The sequence below is a fragment of the Entelurus aequoreus genome, linkage group LG08 (assembly GCF_033978785.1).
Source record: "Entelurus aequoreus isolate RoL-2023_Sb linkage group LG08, RoL_Eaeq_v1.1, whole genome shotgun sequence".
NCBI classification, from domain to species: Eukaryota; Metazoa; Chordata; class Actinopteri; order Syngnathiformes; family Syngnathidae; genus Entelurus; species Entelurus aequoreus.
In genome coordinates, this window is record NC_084738.1 from 69,049,144 (window position 1) to 69,071,356 (window position 22,213).

Consider the following 22,213-nt stretch of genomic DNA (forward strand, 5'->3'; position numbering starts at 1 on the left):
AACACACGCTCAGGGTTTACCACAGCTAGCCAATATACCATTACACAGTGACACAGCAGTTTATGTAGGATTTGTTGAAAAACTTCATGCCGAACAATGTCTGATTGTGGGCAAACGCTTCGAGATATCGACGTCTCGTAAAAACCGTGAGCACCTCAAGGCTTTGAGGAACGTCCCCGTGTTTTCAGATTTCCGATAAGTGGAGAAATGGCCGAGTTAGAGCGAGTGGGAAAATAAGAATTTTTGTGTTTTTTGGCGCCGACATCGAACATTGGAGTCACTGAGAGATTCAGCTGACTTTCTTGGCTTTGAGGGCCAACAGAAGCCAAATGGGACACATGACCTCCATAAAAGTGACATTTTCTGAGAGAAGACGTGTGTGTCAACATCTTCACCGAAACTCATGACCGTGGGATAAAAGATGTGGCCGTGAGGACAGGTTGTTCACCAAAAAAAGGACATTTTCGGGGCTTCCACGCTCTAGTAAATTAGAGTGGACGCCATCCGCTTTAATGGACGAAACCAAACATTGGACGGCAAATTTTCTTTAGCCAAGGTTACAGTAGACAAGTGTGTGAACAAAATGAGACGTTAAGCACCGAGCTACGTGAAAGAATGGCTGAGCTACAAGAGGAGGTAATCTCGCAGTTTGGAGCGTTCTGCTGGAAATATCCGCCATTATAACGGTTGCGTACCCATTCAATGGACCCATAGCGATTAGTTTTTGGAATAGCGTCGCCATGGTAACACGCAATGTTCCCAATTTGAAGTAACCACGTCGGCGCGAACAAGACCTTTCCGACGATATAACATATGTGAATACGAGCTCAGGGTTTACCACAGCTTGCCAATATACCATTACACAGTGACACAGCAGTTTATGTAGGATTTGTTGAAAAACTTCATGCCGAACAATGTCTGATTGTGAACAAACGCTTCGACATATCGACTTTTGGCAAAAACTGAGAGCGCCTCAAGGCTTTGAGGAACGTCCCGGTGTTTTCAGATTTCCGATAAGTGGAGAAATGGCCGAGTTAGAGCGAGTGGGAAAATAAGAATTTTTGTGTTTGTGGTTTTTGGCGCAGACATCTAACATTGGAGTCAGCTGACTTTCTCGGCTTTGAGGGCCAACAGAAGCCAAATGGGACACATGACCTCCATAAAAGTGACATTTTCTGAGAGAAGACATGTGTGTCAACGTTTTCACCAAAACTCATGACAGTGGGATAAAAGATGTGGCCGTGAGGACAGGTTGTTCACCAAAAAAAGGACATTTTCGGGGCTTCCACGCTCTAGTAAATTAGAGTGGACGCCATCCGCTTTAATGGACGAAACCAAACCTTGGACGGCAAATTTTCTTTAGCCAGGGTTACAGTAGACAAGTGTGTGAACAAAATGAGACGTTAAGCACCGAGCTACGTGAAAGAATGGCTGAGCTACAAGAGGAGGTAATCTCGCAGTTTGGAGCGTTCTGCTGGAAATATCCGCCATTATAACGGTTGCGTACCCATTCAATGGGCCCATAGCGATTAGTTTTCGGAATAGCGTCGCCATGGTAACACGAAATGTTCCCAATTTGAAGTAACCCCGTTGGCGCGAACAAGACCTTTCCGACGATACAACATATGTGAATACGAGCTCAGGGTTTACCACAGCTAGCCAATATACCTAACTATACGAATGCGCATGTTGCCCGCCCTCTTAAAAGGGGAGGGGGTGTCGCACTAATATACAATGAAAATTTCAACCTTACCCCTAACCTAAATAATAAATATAAATCGTTTGAGGTGCTTACTATGAGGTCTGTCACACCGCTACCTCTCGACCTGGCTGTTATCTACCGCCCCCCTGGGCCCTATTCGGACTTTATCAGTGAATTCTCAGAGTTCGTTGCTGATCTAGTGACGCACGCCGACAATATAATCATAATGGGGGACTTTAATATCCATATGAATACCCCATCGGACCCTCAGTGCGTGGCGCTCCAAACCATAATTGATAGCTGTGGTCTTACACAAATAATACATGAACCCACGCATCGCAACGGTAATACAATAGATCTAGTGCTTGTCAGGGGTGTCACCACCTCCAAAGTTATGATACTTCCATATACTAAAGTAATGTCCGATCATTACCTTATAAAATTTGAAGTTTTGACTCTTTGTCAACAAGCTAATAATAATAATAACTGCTATAGCGGCCGCAACATTAATGCTGCCACAACGATGACTCTTGCTGACCTACTGCCTTCGGTAATAGCACCATTCCCAAATTATGTCGGCTCTATTGATAAACTCACTAACAACTTTGACGATGCCTTGCGCAAAATTATTGATAGTATAGCACCGCTAAAGCAAAAAAGGGCCCCTAAAAGGCGCACCCCATGGTTTACAGAAGAAATTAGAGCTCATAAATTATCATGTAGAAAACTGGAACGCAAATGGCGCGCGACTAAACTTGAGGTTTTCCATCAAGCATGGAGTGATAGTTTAATAACTTATAAACGCATGCTTACCTTAGCTAAAACTAAATACTACTCAAATCTCATCCGCCTCAACAAAAACGATCCTAAATTTCTGTTTAGTACAGTAGCATCGCTAACCCAACAAGGGACTCCTCCCAGTAGCTCCACCCACTCGGCAGATGATTTTATGAATTTCTTTAATAAGAAAATTGAACTCATTAGAAAGGAGATTAAAGACAACGCATCCCAGCTACAACTGGGCTCTATTAACACAAATACGACTGTATATACGACGGACACTGCCCTCCAAAATAGTCTCTCTATTTTTGATGAAATAACATTAGAGGAATTATTACAGCGTGTAAGTGGGATAAAACAAACAACATGTTTACTTGACCCACTTCCTGGGAAACTTATCAAGGAACTGTTTGTATTATTAGGTCCATCAGTGTTAAATATTATAAACTTATCACTTTCCTCCGGCACTGTTCCCCTAGCATTCAAAAAAGCGGTTATTCATCCTCTGCTCAAAAGACCTAACCTCGATCCTGACCTCATGGTAAACTACCGACCGGTCTCCCACCTTCCGTTTATTTCCAAAATTCTCGAAAAAACTGTTGCACAGCAGCTAAATGAACACTTAGCGTCTAACAATCTCTGTGAACCTTTTCAATCCGGTTTCAGGGCAAATCACTCTACGGAGACAGCCCTCGCAAAAATGACTAATGATCTATTGCTAACGATGGACTCTGATGCGTCATCTATGTTGCTGCTTCTTGATCTTAGCGCCGCTTTCGATACCGTCGATCATAATATTTTATTAGAGCGTATCAAAACACGTATTGGTATGTCAGACTTAGCCTTGTCTTGGTTTAACTCTTATCTTACTGACAGGATGCAGTGCGTCTCCCATAACAATGTGACCTCGGACTATGTCAAGGTAACGTGCGGAGTTCCCCAGGGTTCGGTTCTTGGCCCTGCACTCTTTAGTATTTACATGCTGCCGCTGGGTGACATCATACGCAAGTACGGTGTTAGCTTTCACTGTTATGCTGATGACACTCAACTCTACATGCCCCTAAAGCTGACCAACACGCCGGACTGTAGTCAGCTGGAGGCGTGTCTTAATGAAATTAAACAATGGATGTCCGCTAACTTTTTGCAACTCAACGCTAAGAAAACGGAAATGCTGATTATCGGTCCTGCTAGACACCAACATCTATTTAATAATACCACCTTAACATTTGACAACCAAACAATTAAACAAGGAGACTCGGTAAAGAATCTGGGTATTATCTTCGACCCAACTCTCTCGTTTGAGTCACACATTAAGAGTGTTACTAAAACGGCCTTCTTTCATCTCCGTAATATCGCTAAAATTCGTTCCATCTTGTCCACTAGCGACGCTGAGATCATTATTCATGCGTTCGTTACGTCTCGTCTCGATTACTGTAACGTATTATTTTCGGGCCTCCCTATGTCTAGCATTAAAAGATTACAGTTGGTACAAAATGCGGCTGCAAGGCTTTTGACAAAAACAAGAAAGTTTGATCATATTACGCCTATACTGTATATACATATATATATATATACCTATACTGGCTCACTTGCACTGGCTTCCTGTGCACTTAAGATGCGACTTTAAGGTTTTACTACTTACGTATAAAATATTACACGGTTTAGCTCCAGCCTATCTCGCCGATTGTATTGTACCATATGTCCCGACAAGAAATCTGCGTTCAAAGAACTCCGGCTTATTAGTGATTCCCAGAGCCAAAAAAAAGTCTGCGGGCTATAGAGCGTTTTCTATTCGGGCTCCAGTACTCTGGAATGCCCTCCCGGTAACAGTTAGAGATGCTACCTCAGTAGAAGCATTTAAGTCCCATCTTAAAACTCATTTGTATAATCTAGCCTTTAAATAGACCCCCCCTTTTTTAGACCAGTTGATCTGCCGTTTCTTTTCTTCTCTCCTCTTCTCCCCTGTCCCTTGCGAGGGGGAGTTGCATAGGTCCGGTGGCCATGGATGAAGTGCTGGCTGTCCAGAGCCGGGACCCCGGGTGGACCACTAGCCTGTGCATCGGTTGGGGACATCTCTGCGCTGCTGACCCGTCTCCGCTCGGGATGGTTTCCTGTTGGCCCCGCTGTGGACTGGACTCCCGCTGATGTGTTGGATCCACTGTGGACTGGACTTTCACAATGTTATGTCAGACCCACTCGACATCCGTTGCTTTCGGTCTCCCCTAGAGGGGGGGGGTTACCCACATATGCGGTCCTCTCCAAGGTTTCTCATAGTCATTCACCGACGTCCCACTGGGGTGAGTTTTTCCTTGCCCGTATGTGGGCTCTGTACCGAGGATGTCGTTGTGGCTTGTACAGCCCTTTGAGACACTTGTGATTTAGGGCTATATAAATAAACATTGATTGATTGATTGATTGATTACACAGTGACACAGCAGTTTATGTAGGATTTGTTGAAATAATTCATGCCGAACAATGTCTGATTGTGGGCAAACGCTTCGAGATATCGACGTCTCGTAAAAACCGTGAGCACCTCAAGGCTTTGAGGAACGTCCCCGTGTTTTCAGATTTCCGATTAGTGGAGAAATGGCCGAGTTAGAGCGAGTGGGAAAATAAGAATTTTTGTGTTTGTGTTTTTTGGCGCCGACATCTAACATTGGAGTCAATGAGAGATTCAGCTGACTTTCTTGGCTTTGAGGGCCAACAGAAGCCAAATGGGACACATGACCTCCATAAAAGTGACATTTTCTGAGAGAGGACAAGTGTGTCAACGTTTTCACCGAAACTCATGACAGTGGGATAAAAGATGTGGCCGTGAGGACAGGTTGTTCACCAAAAAAGAGGAAATTATCGGGGCTTCCTCGCTCTAGTAAATTAGAGTGGACGCCATCAGCTTTAATGGACGAAACCAAACATTGGACGGCAAATTTTCTTTAGCCAGGGTTACAGTAGACAAGTGTGTGAACAAAATGAGACGTTAAGCACCGAGCTACGTGAAAGAATGGCTGAGCTACAAGAGGAGGTAATCTCGCAGTTTGGAGCGTTCTGCTGGAAATATCCGCCATTATAACGGTTGCGTACCCATTCAATGGACCCATAGCGATTAGTTTTCGGAATAGCGTCGCCATGGTAACACGAAATGTTCCCAATTTGAAGTAACCACATCGGCGCGAACAAGACCTTTCCGACGATATAACATATGTGAATACGAGCTCAGGGTTTACCACAACTTGCCAATATACCATTACACAGTGACACAGCAGTTTATGTAGGATTTGTTGAAAAACTTCATGCCGAACAATGTCTGATTGTTAACAAACGCTTCGAGATATCGACTTTTGGCAAAAACCGAGAGCGCCTCAAGGCTTTGAGGAACGTCCCGGTGTTTTCAGATTTCCGATAAGTGGAGAAACGGCCGAGTTAGAGTGAGTGGGAAAATAAGAATGTTTGCGTTTTTTTGGCGCAGACATCTAACATTGGAGTCAATGAGGGATTCAGCTGACTTTCTTGGCTTTGAGGGCCAACAGAAGCCAAATGGGACACATGACCTCCATAAAAGTGACATTTTCTGAGAGAGGACATGTGTGTCAACGTTTTCACCGAAATTCACGACAGTGGGATAAAAGATGTGGCCGTGAGGACAGGTTGTTCACCAAAAGAGGAAATTTTCGGGGCTTCCACGCTCTAGTAAATTAGAGTGGACGCCAAAACTAAAAGACATTGTAGAATTGCATACTCTATAAGTGATGTTCAAAGCTAGAAATAAAGTTCTTCTGAAGGACTTACAAAAGTTATGTGTTCACGTCTGAAGATGAGAACCACAGAAGGCCGTATGATTTTAAACATCCAAGAAAGACTTAAAAAGTTGCAAGAATATCTTAAAAAGAGTTAACTGGAATTATATCAAACTGATTTTTGATTTTGATTGGACGTGTCTTTGTGAAAATGCTTAAACGAAAATTAAAAAGTATGTTGGAGTTCGGGTGTTGGTGGAGGGAACAGTTATAAAGTCATCTAAAATAATTTGTGTTAAAAAGGGGTTAGATAAATATAACAATAGTATTCTTCCATCTGCTCCTTTCTGATCATGGAAATGTATAAGAAACAAAAAACAATGAAAGTGTCAACAGTACGTGGCTTGTATCAATCAATCAATGTTTATTTATATAGCCCAAAATCACAAGTGTCTCAAAAGGGCTGCACAAGCCACAACGACATCCGCGGTACAGAGCCCACATAAGGGCAAGGAAAAACTCACAACCCAGTGGGACGTCGATGTGAATGACTATGAGAAACCTTGGAGAGGACCGCATATGTGGGTGAACCCGCTCTAGGGGAGACCGGATGCAATGGACGTCGAGTGGGTATGACATAATATTGTGAAAGTCCAGTCCATAGTAGGGATGTCCCGATCCGATATTTGGATCGGATCGGCCGCCGATATTTGCCAAAAAATGCGTATCGGCAAGGCATGGGAAAATGCCGATCCAGATCCAGTTTTCCAACGCACCGATTTAAATAATACATTCCACTTTTCTGCTGCTCCCTAATTTCCGTTCCGCATTTTCCAGCACACCAGCACATCCACAAGTCTGTGGATTCTCACGCAGTTGCTTTTCGCTGCTGGCATTACACGACAGGCTCTTCTCACTCTTTCCTGTGTCTCCCTCTCACAGACAGCAAGCGCACCTTACACACGTCACATACTGTCTCGTCATACGTCACATACGTATACGCCCTCCCCGAGCAGAGAGGTAGCAGCACGGCTAACGTTAGCTGTGATGCTAGCGCAGCCGTGCGAGCAACGTTCCCTCTAAGGTGCGCGCCTGTGCATTGCGCACTGCTCAAGCGTCCTCTGCGCATAGCAATTATATGCCACGCACAAAATCAAATAAAAAAATAAGCGCATAACAATTTTCGACACACGGACACGACAGAGGAAACAGTTTTCGTCATCATTGTTCAAATATTGTAACGTCTGTCGAGATGCTTATCTCCATTCGGTGCCACACGCCCACACCATCAAAATGCTGAGGCAAAAATGTCCACATCAACACCGTATGAAAAAATTAGTGATTTTTTTAGTTGTGATTTCCTTCTCTGCATGAAAGTTTAAAAGTAGCATATATTAATGCAGTATGAAGAAGAATGTTTTAATGTAGACATGCAAGCCTTGAAAGAAAATTTTGAAAATCAAGACTACATTTCCTGCAAATGGGCGCATTTCTACCCTATATTTTAACTTTAGATTTATTCTCATATCAAACTCTTTTGGCTGTCTTTTTGACACTTACATCCGGCGCCCCCCCTCCACACCCCAGATTATAAATAATGTAAATAATTCAATGTGATTATCTTATGTGATGACTGTATTATGATGATAGTATATATCTGATAGTATATATCTGTATCATGAATCAATTTAAGTGGACCCCGACTTAAACAAGTTGAAAAACTTATTCGGGTGTTACCATTTAGTGGTCAATTGTACGGAATATGTACTTCACTGTGCAACCTACTAATAAAAGTCTCAATCAATCAATCAAAACACATAGAATCATCATACTGCTGTGATTATATGCATCAAGTGTTCATTCAAGGCTAAGGCAAAATATCGAGATATCGTGTATCGCAATATGGCCTTAAAATATCGCAATATTAAAAACAGGCCATATCGCCCAGCCCTAGTTCAATGATGCCATTTCTGTTTGTCATGTATAATTTTGTCTATTTTGTGTTTATCCTTGAACAAACAGGTCAGTTTCTTGTTACCAACCATTGTGTATTATTCAAACTCCCCTAATTCAGCTGGCTCGTTGTTATCAAGAGTACTAAAACCCTTTTCAACATGATTCTGACAACTAAGTAGGCTAAATAACTTTAAACTTTAATACATGCTCGGATAGGCCAGTATCGGTCAGTATCGGTATCGGATCGGAAGTGCAAAAACCTGGATCAGGACATCCCTAGTCCATAGTGGATCAAACATAATAGTCTGAGAGTCCAGTCCATAGTGGGGCCAGCAGGAGACCATCCCGTATATGTATATATGCATTTTCATGAAAGGAATAGAAAGAAATGATGATGATGATTGTAAAACAATTCTTCTCAACAACAGAGGAGAAATATAACCTTAGAGGAAAATCTAATTCAAAACATTTGTATGCACGTACAACACTTAAGACCTTTAGCATATCAGTATGTGGAATTAAATGATGGAACGGATTAACCAAAGAAATCAAACAAAGCACCAATATGATTCAGTTTAAGAGACTGTTCAAACTACAAGTGTTCACAAAGTAAACAGAACAAGAATTATGATGAACATCTTTAATCCTTTTTTTTAAGATAAAGACTATTTATATATTTAATATTTGTTTACTTACTATGGTATATTTATTTATTATTTATTTTTTCACTGTTCTGTTACAGAGAACAAGGAAATGGGATACAATTGCATTGGTATGAAAAGGGGTAGAATTAAATAAGCTCAGCTTCTTCCTACTCCTTTTCGGACGTGCTGTAATAAAACTAGAAATATGTGATGCACCACATTGTATCGTATTCATGTTCCAAATCAACTGAACTGAACTGAACTAGATGTACGCGACAAACGGCGAGAGGTGCAGCAGCGACTCACTGACTGACGTCACACTTGCACTTTCTCTCCTTGAAAGAGCGCCACTGTCCTCTTAATATCATTGTGTCGGTGGGTATATCTCGGATGTATCAAAGTGCGTCCACATCGCAGACATGCTGCCCCCAGCCAATCTTGCTTACTACATCACAAAATTCTCTTTTGGTGATAAAACAATTTGTCGGTGGCCAAGTTTTCACTAGTCGTTATTGTGTCAATCAATTCATACAATATATTACTTTTTGTGAAGGTGTGGCAACTTTTATTTTGCAGTGGAGGTGCGGCGCGATCTGTTACCGTATTTCCCGGACGGCAGGGCGCACCGGATTATAAGGCGCACTGCCGATGAATGGTCTATTTTCCTTCTTTTTTCATATATAAAGCGGATTATAGGGCATATATAGGAGGCATATTTTGATTTATTTTTTCTAAATGTAAAAGACTTCCTTGTGGTCTACATAACATGTAATGGTGGTTCTTTGCTCAAAATGTTGCATAGATTATGTCATACAAATCATCTTCAAGTCGCTTTCTGACAGTCGCTTCAGGATGTCTTATTTATGTGGCTCACCTTCAACAGCGTCTTTTCTCCATCATATTTTATTGTAGCGGTGTAGCATTCAAGGACGGGAGTGGAAGAAGTGTCAAAAGATGGAGCTAACGGTTTTAATGACATTCAGATTTTACTTCAATCAATATCGGAACAGCATCACCTCCGCCGGAAATGTGCCCCGTGAAAAAACATCCGACCGGAACTCTCTAATAACTAAAGTTCCTTGGGTGAATAATGTAAACTCACTACACCGGTATGTTTTAGCGCTTTCATGGCGAGTTTACTGACATATATAAGTAAGAACTTTACACTACTTTATATTAGAAATGGCAACAGCGGAGGATGAATGTCCCATAACAAGAAGATAGAGACAAAGAAGAAGCTTATCGACTACGGTGTCGGTACGGACTACAAAGGCGGACGCGCACAATTTTTTCAGGATTTATGCAGATCCCAAATACAGATCAGCAGGTACCAGAAGGTAAGAAAAGCTGCTTTTGCATAATATTGCGAAACAAAACGCCTGATACTATAACTTACCTTATACACACACCATAATAATACTCCTATGTTGAAGCACAGTACAATCCACCAAGCGGTGCGGCTTCATAGCTTACCAAAGTCGTACTAAAACATTTTGATAGATTTTTGAGCACCGTGTGTAATGTTCTATATTTTCAATGGAACATATACAGGGTTTCCCACACATTCATTTATTTGTGGCGGCCCGCCACGAAAGAATTACGTCCGCCACAAATAAAATAAAATAACTTTTTTTTTTTTTGTCCTGTCCAGCTTCTCAGGCAAATCATATAGTTGATGTAGATGCCCATATAGGCTGTTCAGATTTACTTTACAAAAGAGAAGTGTAGGATACTTCTCTTGTTGCCTTATTTGTATTTGACCACTACTGTTTTCTGTTTATTTGTTACTGACTGTGGCAGGACACCTCTGCCTCTGTTTCACTTTATGTTGCTGGTAAATAATATGGTTGTAGTAGTAGGCTAAAGTTAAATTATTTAGTATGCACTAATTAAAGGGGCAGAGCTTTAAGAGACATTTTAGCTTTTATATTTTATAAGATATATTTTTTGTAAGAACCACAATTAATAAATATATTTCAGTGAATAACTTATTGTTCAAATCTGTTGTAATAAAGTGTTGTAATTATATTGTAAAATGGATGGATGGACGGACGTTTAAAACAAAACTGTTATTATTAATAAGTATACATTTTTTTAGCCTTTTTAGAGAAAATCATATCATTGTAGTACATTATGCAAATTACACGATGATGTGATGGTGAGCACGCCCATAGCCACGCCGCCACAGGTATTTTGGCAGTTTATGGGAAACACTTATATAACATGTTGTATTGCAGTCTACACGTATCTCTTATGTTTGACAGCCATCTACTCGTCCAGTGTTTTTCAACCACTAGTGTGCCGTGAGATACAGTCTGGTGTGCCGTGGGAGATTATCTAATTTCACCTATTTTGGTTACAAATATTTTTTGCAAACCAGTAATTATAGTCTGCAAATGATGTGTTGTTGTTGAGTGTCGGTGCTGTCTAGAGCTCGGCAGAGTAACCGTGTAATACTCTTCCATATCAGTAGGTGGCAGCTGGTAGCTAATTGCTTTGTAGATGTGGGAAACAGCGGGAGGCAGCGTGCAGGTAAAAAGGTATCTAATGCTTAAACCAAAAATAAACAAAAGGTGAGTGCCCCTAAGAAAAGGCATTGACGCTTAGGGAAGGCTACGCAGAACGAAACTAAAACTGAACTGGCTACAAAGTAAGCAAAAACAGAATGCTGGACGACAGCAAAGACTTACTGTGGAGCAAATACGGCGTCCACAATGTACATCCGAACATGACGTGACAATCAACAATGTCCACACAAAGAAGGATAAAAACAACTGAAATTATTCTTGATTGCTAAAACAAAGTAGATGCGGGAAATATTGCTCAAAGGAAGACATGAAACCATACTTGCCAACCCTCCCGTTTTTAGCGGGAGAATCCCGGTATTCAGCGCCTCTCCCGACAACCTCCCGGCAGAGATTTTCTCCCGACAAACTCCCGGCATTCAGCCGGAGCTGGAGGCCACGCCCCCTCCAGCTCAATGCGGACCTGAGTGGCGACAGCCTGTTCTCACGTCCGCTTTCCCACAAACAAACAGCTTGCCTGCCCAATGACGTCACAACATCTACGGCTTTTAGAGAGTAGAGTGCACAACAAGGAGAGAGAGTTCTTGGTTTCTTATGTGGGTTTATGGTTAGGCAGTTTCATTAACGTCCTCCCAGCGCGGTACCAACACACAACAACAGCAGTCACGTTTAGTCTACCGTAAAGCAGTTCGTCTGCAGTAAACAGCAATGTTGTGACACTCTTAAACAGGACAATACTGCCATCTATTGGATAACCTCCGGAACACTGAAATTCAAGTATTTCTTTTATATGTATAATAAAATTAAAAAAAAAAAATATATATATATATATTATTATATTATATATATATATATATATATATGAAATACTTGATTTGGTGAATTCTAGCTGTAAATATACTCTCTTCTTAACCACGCCCCCCGCCCCAAACACGCCGTCCGTCCCCCCACCTCCCGATATCGGAGGTCTCAAGGTTGGCAAGTATGCATGAAACTGCTACAGAAAAATACAAAAAAAAGGGAAAAAGCCACCAAAATAGGAGCGCAAGACAAGAACTAAAACACTACGCACGGGAAAACAGCAAAAAAAACTCCAAATAAGTCACGGCGTGATGTGACAGGTGGTGACGGTACACCTACTTTGAGACAAGAGCTGTGGTTATGGTTTAAAGTCATATTCAACAATTGCGACAACTTTTTAGTGTCTACCGAGTTTCATTTTTTAAAGATTTCTGCTGGTGGTGTGCCTCCGCATTTTTTCAACGCATAAAATGTGCCTTGGCTCAAAAAAGGTTGAAAAACACTGTACTGGTCACACTTATCATTACACCATGTACCAAATAAAATTGCTTCGAGGTCGGTAAGTAAAATGGTAAATGGTAAATGGGTCGTACTTGTATAGCGCTTTTCTACCTTTTTTTAAGGAACTCAAAGCGCTTTGACACTATTTTCCACATTCACCCATTCACACACACACATTCACACACTGATGGCGGGAGCTGCCATGCACGGCGCTAACCGGGCCCATCAGGAGCAAGGGTGAAGTGTCTTGCTCAAGGACACAACGGACGTGACTAGGATGGTAGAAGGTGGGGATTGAACCAGCAACCCTCAGATTGCTGACACGGCCACTCTCCCAACTTCGCCACGCCGTCACAAAACCAGAACTATTCCGTACATTACGGGCACCGGGTTATAAGGTGCACTGTCGAGTTTTGAAGGGGGAAAAAACGATTTTAAGTGCGCCTTATAGTCCGGAAAATACGGTACTTAAGTTTGTTTTTTGTAAAAAAAAACTAACAAAAAAAAAAACGGATTTTGTAAAGGTGTGGCGACTTATTTTGCAGTGTTGGGGGAAACTTGACACTGTAATGTCAAGACGAGTTCAATCCAGATCTGATCCCAGTTGCACATTTGAGCGGAATTTCTCCGGGAAAATTCCGTTGCGCTTTTATGGGGATGTTGTTGGTTAAAGAAGGCATAAAGCGTAATAGCCGCATGTTTCACGCGCACAAAGCCAACTTAGAATAGCGCAATCATCCAGCTGAGGAGCTACATCAAGGTGGCAAATGTGCACTGGAGCAGCAGTTTGCATGTACAGTCTTCATTCAAGGTAATTGAACTAAGCTAAGTGGAAATTAATGAGGGTGTTCATTGCACTGGGAGCAGCCGTGTAAAGCGCTGGTGTGGAATACTGCAGGGTGTGCACTTCCGACACACAAGCACACACCTGGTGACCAACAAAGATCATCTTATAGGGATTTTACGAATAAGTAGCACACCGATTCTCAAATCCCTTCACTGGCTTCCTGTTCCACTCAGGATTGAATACAAAGTCTCCCTACTAACCCACCAGTGCCTCCATGGAAATGCCCCCCTCTACCTCAAAGAACTGCTCACCCCCAAATCCTCCACAGGACACCTCTGCTCCGGACAGGCTAACCTCCGAGGACAAAGCTACGAACTATGGGAGACCGGGGTTTCTGCTCCGCCGCTCCCAGTCTGTGGAACGCTCTCCCTGACCACCTGAGGGCACCACAGACTGTGGATGCTTTTTTTTAAAAGGCTTAAAAACTAGGGCTGCGAATGTTTGGGTGTCCCACGATTCGATTCAATACCGATTCTTAGGGTCACGATTCCATTCAAAATCGATTTTTTTTTCGATTCAACGCGATTCGATTCAAAAACGATATTTTCCCGATTCAAAAGGATTCTCTATTCATTCAATACATAGATTTCAGCAGGATCTACCCCAGTCTGCTGACATGCAAGCAGAATAGTAGATTTTTGTAAAAAGCTTTTATAATTGTAAAGGACAATGTTTTATCAACTGATTGCAATAATGTAAATTTGTTTTAACTATTAAATGAACCAAAAATATGACTTATTTTATCTTTGTGAAAATATTGGACACAATGTGTTGTCAAGCTTATGCAGTGTTTCCCACACATTCATTTATTTGTGGCGGCCCGCCACGAAAGAATTACGTCCGCCACAAATAATTTTTTTATTTTTTTTTTGTCCTGTCCAGCTTCTCAGGCAAATCATATAGTTGATGTAGATGCCCATATAGGCTGTTCAGATTTACTTTACAAAAGAGAAGTGTAGGATACTTCTCTTGTTGCCTTATTTGTATTTGATCACTACTGTTTTCTGTTTGTTACTGACTGTGGCAGGACACCTCTGCCTCTGTTTCACTTTATGTTGCTGGTAAATAATATGGTTGTAGTAGTAGGCTAAAGTTAAATTATTTAGTATGCACTAATTAAAGGGGCAGAGCTTTAAGAGACATTTTAGCTTTTATATTTTATAAGACATATTTTTTGTAAGATCCACAATTAATAAATATATTTCAGTGAATAACTTATTGTTCAAATCTGTATATAAATATGTACATAAAGTGTTGTAATTATATTGTAAAATGGATGGATGGATGTTTAAAACAAAACTGTTATTAATTAGTAAGTATACATTTTTTTAGCCTTTTTAGAGAAAATAATATCATTGTAGTAAATTATGCAAATTACTCGATGATGTCATGGTGACCACGCCCATAGCCACGCCCCCACCGCCACAGGTATCTTGGCAGTTTATGGGAAACACTGTTATGAGATGCGATGCAAGTGTAAGCCACTGAGACACTATTGTTCATTTTTTTAATTTTTTATAAATGTCTAATGATAATGTCAATGAGGGATTTTTAATCACTGCTATGTTGAAATAGTAACTTATATTGATACTGTTGTTGATAATATTCATTTTTGTTTCACTACTTTTGGTTTGTTCTGTGTCGTGTTTGTGTCTCCTCTCAATTGCTCTGTTTATTGCAGTTCTGAGTGTTGCTGGGTCGGGTTTGGTTTTGGATTTGGATTGTATTGTCATGGTATTGCTGTGTATTGTTTTGTTGGATTGATTAATTTAAATTTTTTAAAAAATGGGGGGAAAAAAAAAAATCGATTTTTTTTTTTTTTAAATGAGAATCGATTTTGAATCGCACAATGTGAGAATCGCGATTCGAATTCAAATCGATTTTTTCCCACACCCCTATTAAAAACCCTTTTTAAAAAAGCCTTTTTATAGATATATGCATACTAGTTCTAACTATTAGGCTGTTCTAGTTTTTATTTGTAAGTAATTATTTTTATTATCTTTTTATTATTTTAATTTTTTTTCTTTAATACACTGTAGCACTTTGAGGTAATTGCTCAATGTAAAGTGCTTTTTACAAATAAAATCTATTATTATTATTATTATTAAGTAAGGGTGTAATGGTAGGTCATGTCACAGTAAAGGCTGTTCCTTAACAGGAGACATAACGATCATGTATTTGTACTTAAACGGTACACATTAAAGGTGAGGCACAAGAGGTGTACATTTTGCTGTATAACTCGGTTGGTAGAGTGGCCGTGCCAGCAACTTAAGGGTTCCAGGTTCGAACCCCGCTTCCGCCATCCTAGTCACTTTACCCACCTGCTCCCAGTGCCACCCACACTGGTTTATATGTAACTTAGATATTGGGTTTCACTATGTAAAAGCGCTTTGAGTCACTAGAGAAAAGCGCTATATAAATATAATTCACTTCACTTTCGCTACGCACCTCCACAAGACCAGAGAGGGTGGCTAAAAGCCGACAAAAACAATGTGGCCTAGCCTTTGGTTCGCAGTAGTCATGGCTAGTGAAGGCGCTAAGGTTGTACAGTACACCGGTATTAGTATAGTTATGAGTAGGGATGTCCGATAATGGCTTTTTGCCGATATCCGATATTGTCCAACTCTTTAATTACCGATACCGATATCAACCGATATATACAGTCGTGGAATTAACACATTATTATGCCTAATTTGGACAACCAGGTATGGTGAAGATAAGGTACTTTTTAAAAAAATGAATCAAATGAAATAAGATAAATAAATTAAAAACATTTTCTTGAATAAAAAAGAAAGTAAAACAATATAAAAACAGTTACATAGAAACTAGTAATTAATGAAAAAAAAACCCCCAAAAAAACGATACGATAATAAAAAAACCGATACAGATAATTTCCGATATTACATTTTAACGCATTTATCGGCCGATAATATCGGCAGACCGATATTATCGACATCTCTAGTTATGAGTGATACTAATCAATCATATTCGGTACGATACAGCCTCTAAAAAAGTACCGGTCCCGTCGTGTCATTGCTAGTTTACGAGCAGAGGAGTATGTTCGGCAGCGCACAATCACAGAGTACTTACAAGCAGACACAGTGTGTAGACAGAAAAGGGAGAATGGACGCATTTTGGCTTAAAAACTAACAATAAAGGTGAAGTTATAACACTGAAATGCCCTCAGGAAGAGGTGCTTTAGGACATGGCTAGCTAGCTAGCGGCTAAAGTCCATCCGCAGTCTGCAGTGTTTTAGCTACTTCTAAATCACTAATTCTCGTCTCCATGGCGACAAATAAAGTACGTTTCTTACAAGTATCATCCCTGCAGGACGAGGAATAGCTAAACATGCTTCACTACACACCGTAGCTCACCGGCGTCACAATGTAAACAAACGCCATGAGTGGATCTACACCTGACATCCACTGTAATGATACCAAGTACAGGAGCGTATCTACTATCTAGTCAATACTACTATGATTACATTGATATTTCTTTATCATCACAAAATCTTCTTTCATTTAAAAAAAAAAAATGTATATTATGTTTATAAACTCAGGGAATATGTTCCTGGACACATGAGGACTTAAATTATGACCAATGTAACTACATGGATAAGAACCATCCGGATTGTTCTAGGCGCAAAGTGTAAAAGCCAGCATGTGTGATGGTATGGGGGTGTATTAGTGCCCAAGACATGGGTAACTTACACATCTGTGAAGGCACCATTAATGCTGAAAGGTACATACAGCTTTTGGAGCAACATATGTTACCATCTAAGCAACGTCTTTTTCATGGACGCCCCTGCTTATTTCAGCAAGACAATGCCAAGCCACGTGTTACATCAACGTGGCTTCATAGTAAAAGAGTGCGGGTACTAGACTGGCCTGCCTGTAGTCCAGACCTGTCTCTCATTCAAAACGTGTGGCACATTATGAAGCCTAAAATAGCACAACGGAGAACCCGAACTGTTGAACAACTTAAGCTGTACATCAAGCAAGAATGGGAAAGAATTCCATCGGAAAAGCTTAAAAAATGTGTCTCCTCAGTTCCCAAATGTTTACTGAGTGTTGTTAAAAGGAAAGGCCATGTAACACAGTGGTGAACATGCCCCTGTGACAACTATTTTGCAATGTGTTGCTGCCATTAAATTCTAAGTTCATGATTTTCTTTGTTCAATGAATGTTCTGCAATTTGTCGTCCCCAAAGTAAGAACTGAACTGGGCAAGAAAGCATTTAGGTTTTCAGCACCGAAGGCTTGGAATAACATACAATCGGATCTTCAACTTCAAACTCTTGTTACATTAAATGAGTTTAAAGCTTCTGTGAAAAGACTACCTTGTCTGTATGCACATGTGTTATGTGAGCAAGTTTTAATGTTGTACATTGGATGTTTTATGTGTTGTTTACTGTTTTTAATGTAACCTTGCTGCTGCCCTCTTGGCCAGGTCTCCCTTGGAGAAGAGATATTTGATTTCAATGGGATTTTACCTGGTTAAATAAAGGCTAAATAAAATAAAATCAATTTGCAAAAAAAAAAAGTATGTTCCTCAGTTTTTGTCTATATCAAAAATATCTTTGTTTATCGTTAAAACATGTTATTTTTCTTGATAGTTTAAATGTATTTCTTGTCTATTTAAAATATTTTGTGTATACAGTAGGTAAAACATTTGTCTGTGTTTATTTTTATATTTTTTAAATTGACATTTTTTCTCTGTACTCAAAATTATTTTTGTCTATAGTTCAAATTACCTTAATTGTGTCTATAATTAAAACAATGTTGTTTTTGTCTTTCGTTCAAATTACATTAATTTTGTCTATAATTAAAACAATGTTCTTTTGTCTATAGTTCAAATTACATTCATTTTGTCTATAGTTAAAACATTTTTATTTTTGTCTATAGTTCAAATTACATTCATTTTGTCTATAGTTAAAACATTTTTATTTGTGTCTATAGTTCAAATTACATTCATTTTGTCAATGATTGTTTTTTGTCTATAGTTCAAATTACGTACATTTTGTCTATAATTAAAACAATGTTAGTTTTGTCTATAGTTCAAGTTACATATATTTTGTCTATAGTTCAAACAATGTTATTTTTGTCTATAGTTCAAATTACATTCATTTTGTCTATAGTTAAAACAATGTTATTTTTGTCTATAGTTCAAATTATGTACATTTTGTCTACAGTTAATGTTATTTTTGTCTATAGTTCAAATTACAATCATTTTGTCTATAGTTCAAATTACGTACATTTTGTCTATAGTTAAAACTGTTATTTTTGTCTATAGTTCAAATTACATTCATTTTGTCAATGATTGTTTTTTTGTCTATAGTTCAAATTATGTACATTTTGTCTATAATTAAAACAATGTTAGTTTTGTCTATAGTTCAAATTACATTCATTTTGTCTATAGTTCAAATTACATTCATTTTGTCAATGACTGTTTTTTTGTCTATAGTTCAAATTACGTACATTTTGTCTATAATTAAAACAATGTTAGTTTTGTCTATAGTTCAAAGTACATTCATTTTGTCGATTGTTATTTTGTCTATATTTCAAGTTACATATATTTTGTCTAATTAAAACAATGTTAGTTTTGTCTATAGTTCAAATTACATTCATTTTGTCTATAGTTAAAACAATGTTATTTTTGTCTATAGTTCAAATTACATTCATTTTGTCAATGACTGTTTTTTTGTCTATAGTTCAAATAACGTACATTTTGTCTATAATTAAAACAATGTTAGTTTTGTCTATAGTTCAAATTACATTCATTTTGTCAATGATTGTTTTTTGTCTATAGTTCAAATTATGTACATTTTGTGTATAATTAAAACAATGTTAGTTTTGTCTATAGTTCAAATTACATTAATTTTGTCTATAGTTCAAATTACATTCATTTTGTCTATAGTTAAAACAATGTTATTTTTGTCTATAGTTCAAATTACATTCATTTTGTCAATGATTGTTTTTTTGTCTATAGTTCAAATTATGTACATTTTGTCTATAATTAAAACGATGTTAGTTTTGTCTATAGTTCAAATTACATTCATTTTGTCTATCGTTCAAATTACATTCATTTAGTCTATAGTTAAAACAATGTTATTTTCCTATAGTTCAAATTACATTCATTTTGTCTATAGTTAAAACAATGTTATTTTTGTCTATAGTTCAAATTACATTCATTTTGTCAATGATTCTTTTTTGTCTATAGTTCAAATTACGTACATTTTGTCTATAATTAAAACAATGTTAGTTTTGTCTATAGTTCAAATTACATTCATTTTGTCGATTGTTATTTTGTCTATATTTCAAGTTACATATATTTTGTCTAATTAAAACAATGTTAGTTTTGTCTATAGTTCAAATTACATTCATTTTGTCTATAGTTAAAACAATGTTATTGTTGTCCTTCGTTCAAATTACATTCCTTTTGTCCATAGTTAAAACAATGTTTTTTGTCTATAGTTTAAATTACATTAATTTTGTCTATAGTTCAAATTACATTCATTTTGTCAATAATTGTTTTTTGTCTGTAGTTCAAATTACGTACATTTTGTCTATAATTAAAACAATGTTATTTGTGTCTATAGTTCAAATTACATCTATTTTGTCTATAGTTAAAATGATGTTATTTTTGTCTATAGTTCAAATATTTAAACAATGTTATTTCATTTTTAAATATCTTGTCTTTGCAGTCCATTCAATTGAATATAAGTTGAAAAGGATTTGCCAATCATTGTATTCTGTTTTTATTTACCATTTACACAACGTGCCAACTTCACTGCTTTTGTGTTTCGTATTTCCTGCTCCTATTTAATGAGAACTTGGTATTCCTCTACAGCGTCGCACAACAATTTGACCACAAACCCAAGTACCGCCGCAAGCCCAGGTAGTTAGTACGTGTTGATCGGAACAGGAGCGCACTTCTTCCTGGTACCCCGGCCATGGTACCACGAAACCATGCAGCTGAGGTCAGAGGTGACACGCGGTAGGTAACTGGATCCCGTATGAACGCAGGTTGTCGCACGACGGTGCAGCTAAATGCGCCTCCATAGAGAGCAGAACATTTGCATTCATCTCGTCACTGCGGACAGAATTCACATTCCGGTGCTGATCACCTGGGCCGACAAGGAATGCGACAAAATATGTGACAGCATAAGAAGAGAACATGACAGACAAAACAACAACAACCCTCCTCCACCACCACCACCACCACCACCACCATCCTCCGTGCAGTCTCCAGCTGTCATGTGGCTTTTCTGCCCAACCTGTTGCGACGTCGGAAACATTTTAAAGCCGCAGCTTGCAGTTTTGGAGTTCATTTCGGAGCTTTTTCCCCTGCAAGGTGTAAAGACGAGCCCCTTTCGCCGCCCCCCCCCCCCCCCCCCCCCCCCCAGGGAGGAATGCCGGAGAACGAGGGAGAGACCTGTACCTTCTTATTACGCCTCTGACGCAGGACGCCGAGACAGACAGCGAAAAGGAGAGAAGATTACATGCAGCATGCATTTGCGAGGAGAGGATCACAAGCTCTCCTCTGTGTGTGTGTGTGTGTGTGTGTGTGTGTGTGTGTGTGTGTGTGTGTGTGTGTGTGTGTGTGTGTGTGTGTGTGTGTGTGTGTGTGTGTGTGTGTGTGTGTGTGTGTGTGTGTTCTGGCAATGCTGACTTAATGGGGACATCGCTCTGTTTACACACCTTTAGGGGACCTCTGATGGTATGGGGACAAAAAAAACAGGTCCCCTAAAGGGAAACCTTTTTAAATGACAGTCAGATCCATTCTGAAGATGCCTAAGTGATTTTTAAGCTTTTTTAAATATGATTTTCTCTAAAAAGGCTCAAAAAATGTATACTTACTAATTAATAATAACAGTTTTGTTTTAAACGTCCATCTATCCATCCATTTTACAATATAATTACAACACTTTGTGTACATATTTTTATACAGATTTGAACAATAAGTTATTCACTGAAATATATTTATTAATTGTGGTTCTTGCAAAAAATATATCTTATAAAATATAAAAGCTAAAATGTCTCTTAAAGCTCTGCCCCTTTAATTAGTGCATACTAAATAATTTAACTTTAGCCTCCTACTACAACCATATTATTTACCAGCAACATAAAGTGAAACAGAGGCAGAGGTGTCCTGCCACAGTCATGAACAAATAAACAGAAAACAGTAGTGGTCAAATACAAATAAGGCAAAAAGAGAAGTATCCTACACTTCTCTTTTGTAAAGTACCGTAATTTCCGGACTATAAGCCGCACCTGACTATAAGCCGCACCAGCTAAATTTAGGGGAACATACAGATTGCTCCATATATAAGCCGCACCCGACTATAAGCCGCAGGGTTTTGATGTGTAATTAGCGTAGTATATAGGGGTTCCTGCTACCACGGAGGGGATTGTCGGGACAGAGATGACTGTTTGGGAACGCAAAGCGTCCCATTTATTAACAATAAATCTTTCAATCATTCAATCAAACTTTCACATCTTTGACATGGCGAACAGCATTCGTGCAGAGTACAAATAATACAACGGTGCAAAGTAATACAAAGTGCTCACCTGTACGTTATCAAAATAACCAGCCTACCGGTATATGAAAAGTCAGTCTTTAATCATTGTGTCATCGTCTTCCTCCTGCGTACTAAAACCACCGAAATCCTCTTCGTCGGTGTCGGAGAAGAACAGGCCGTAAATAAGCCGCACCCTTGTATAA

General features: G+C 39.1%; 1 protein-coding gene across 2 annotated transcripts in view; it reads right to left on the reverse strand.

Annotated features, from left to right (window-relative positions):
• LOC133656232 (calcium/calmodulin-dependent protein kinase type II subunit gamma-like) overlaps positions 1–22,213 on the reverse strand; it is a 252,554-nt gene that overhangs the window by 201,856 nt on the left and 28,485 nt on the right. The gene's annotated exons all lie outside the window — the stretch shown is intronic.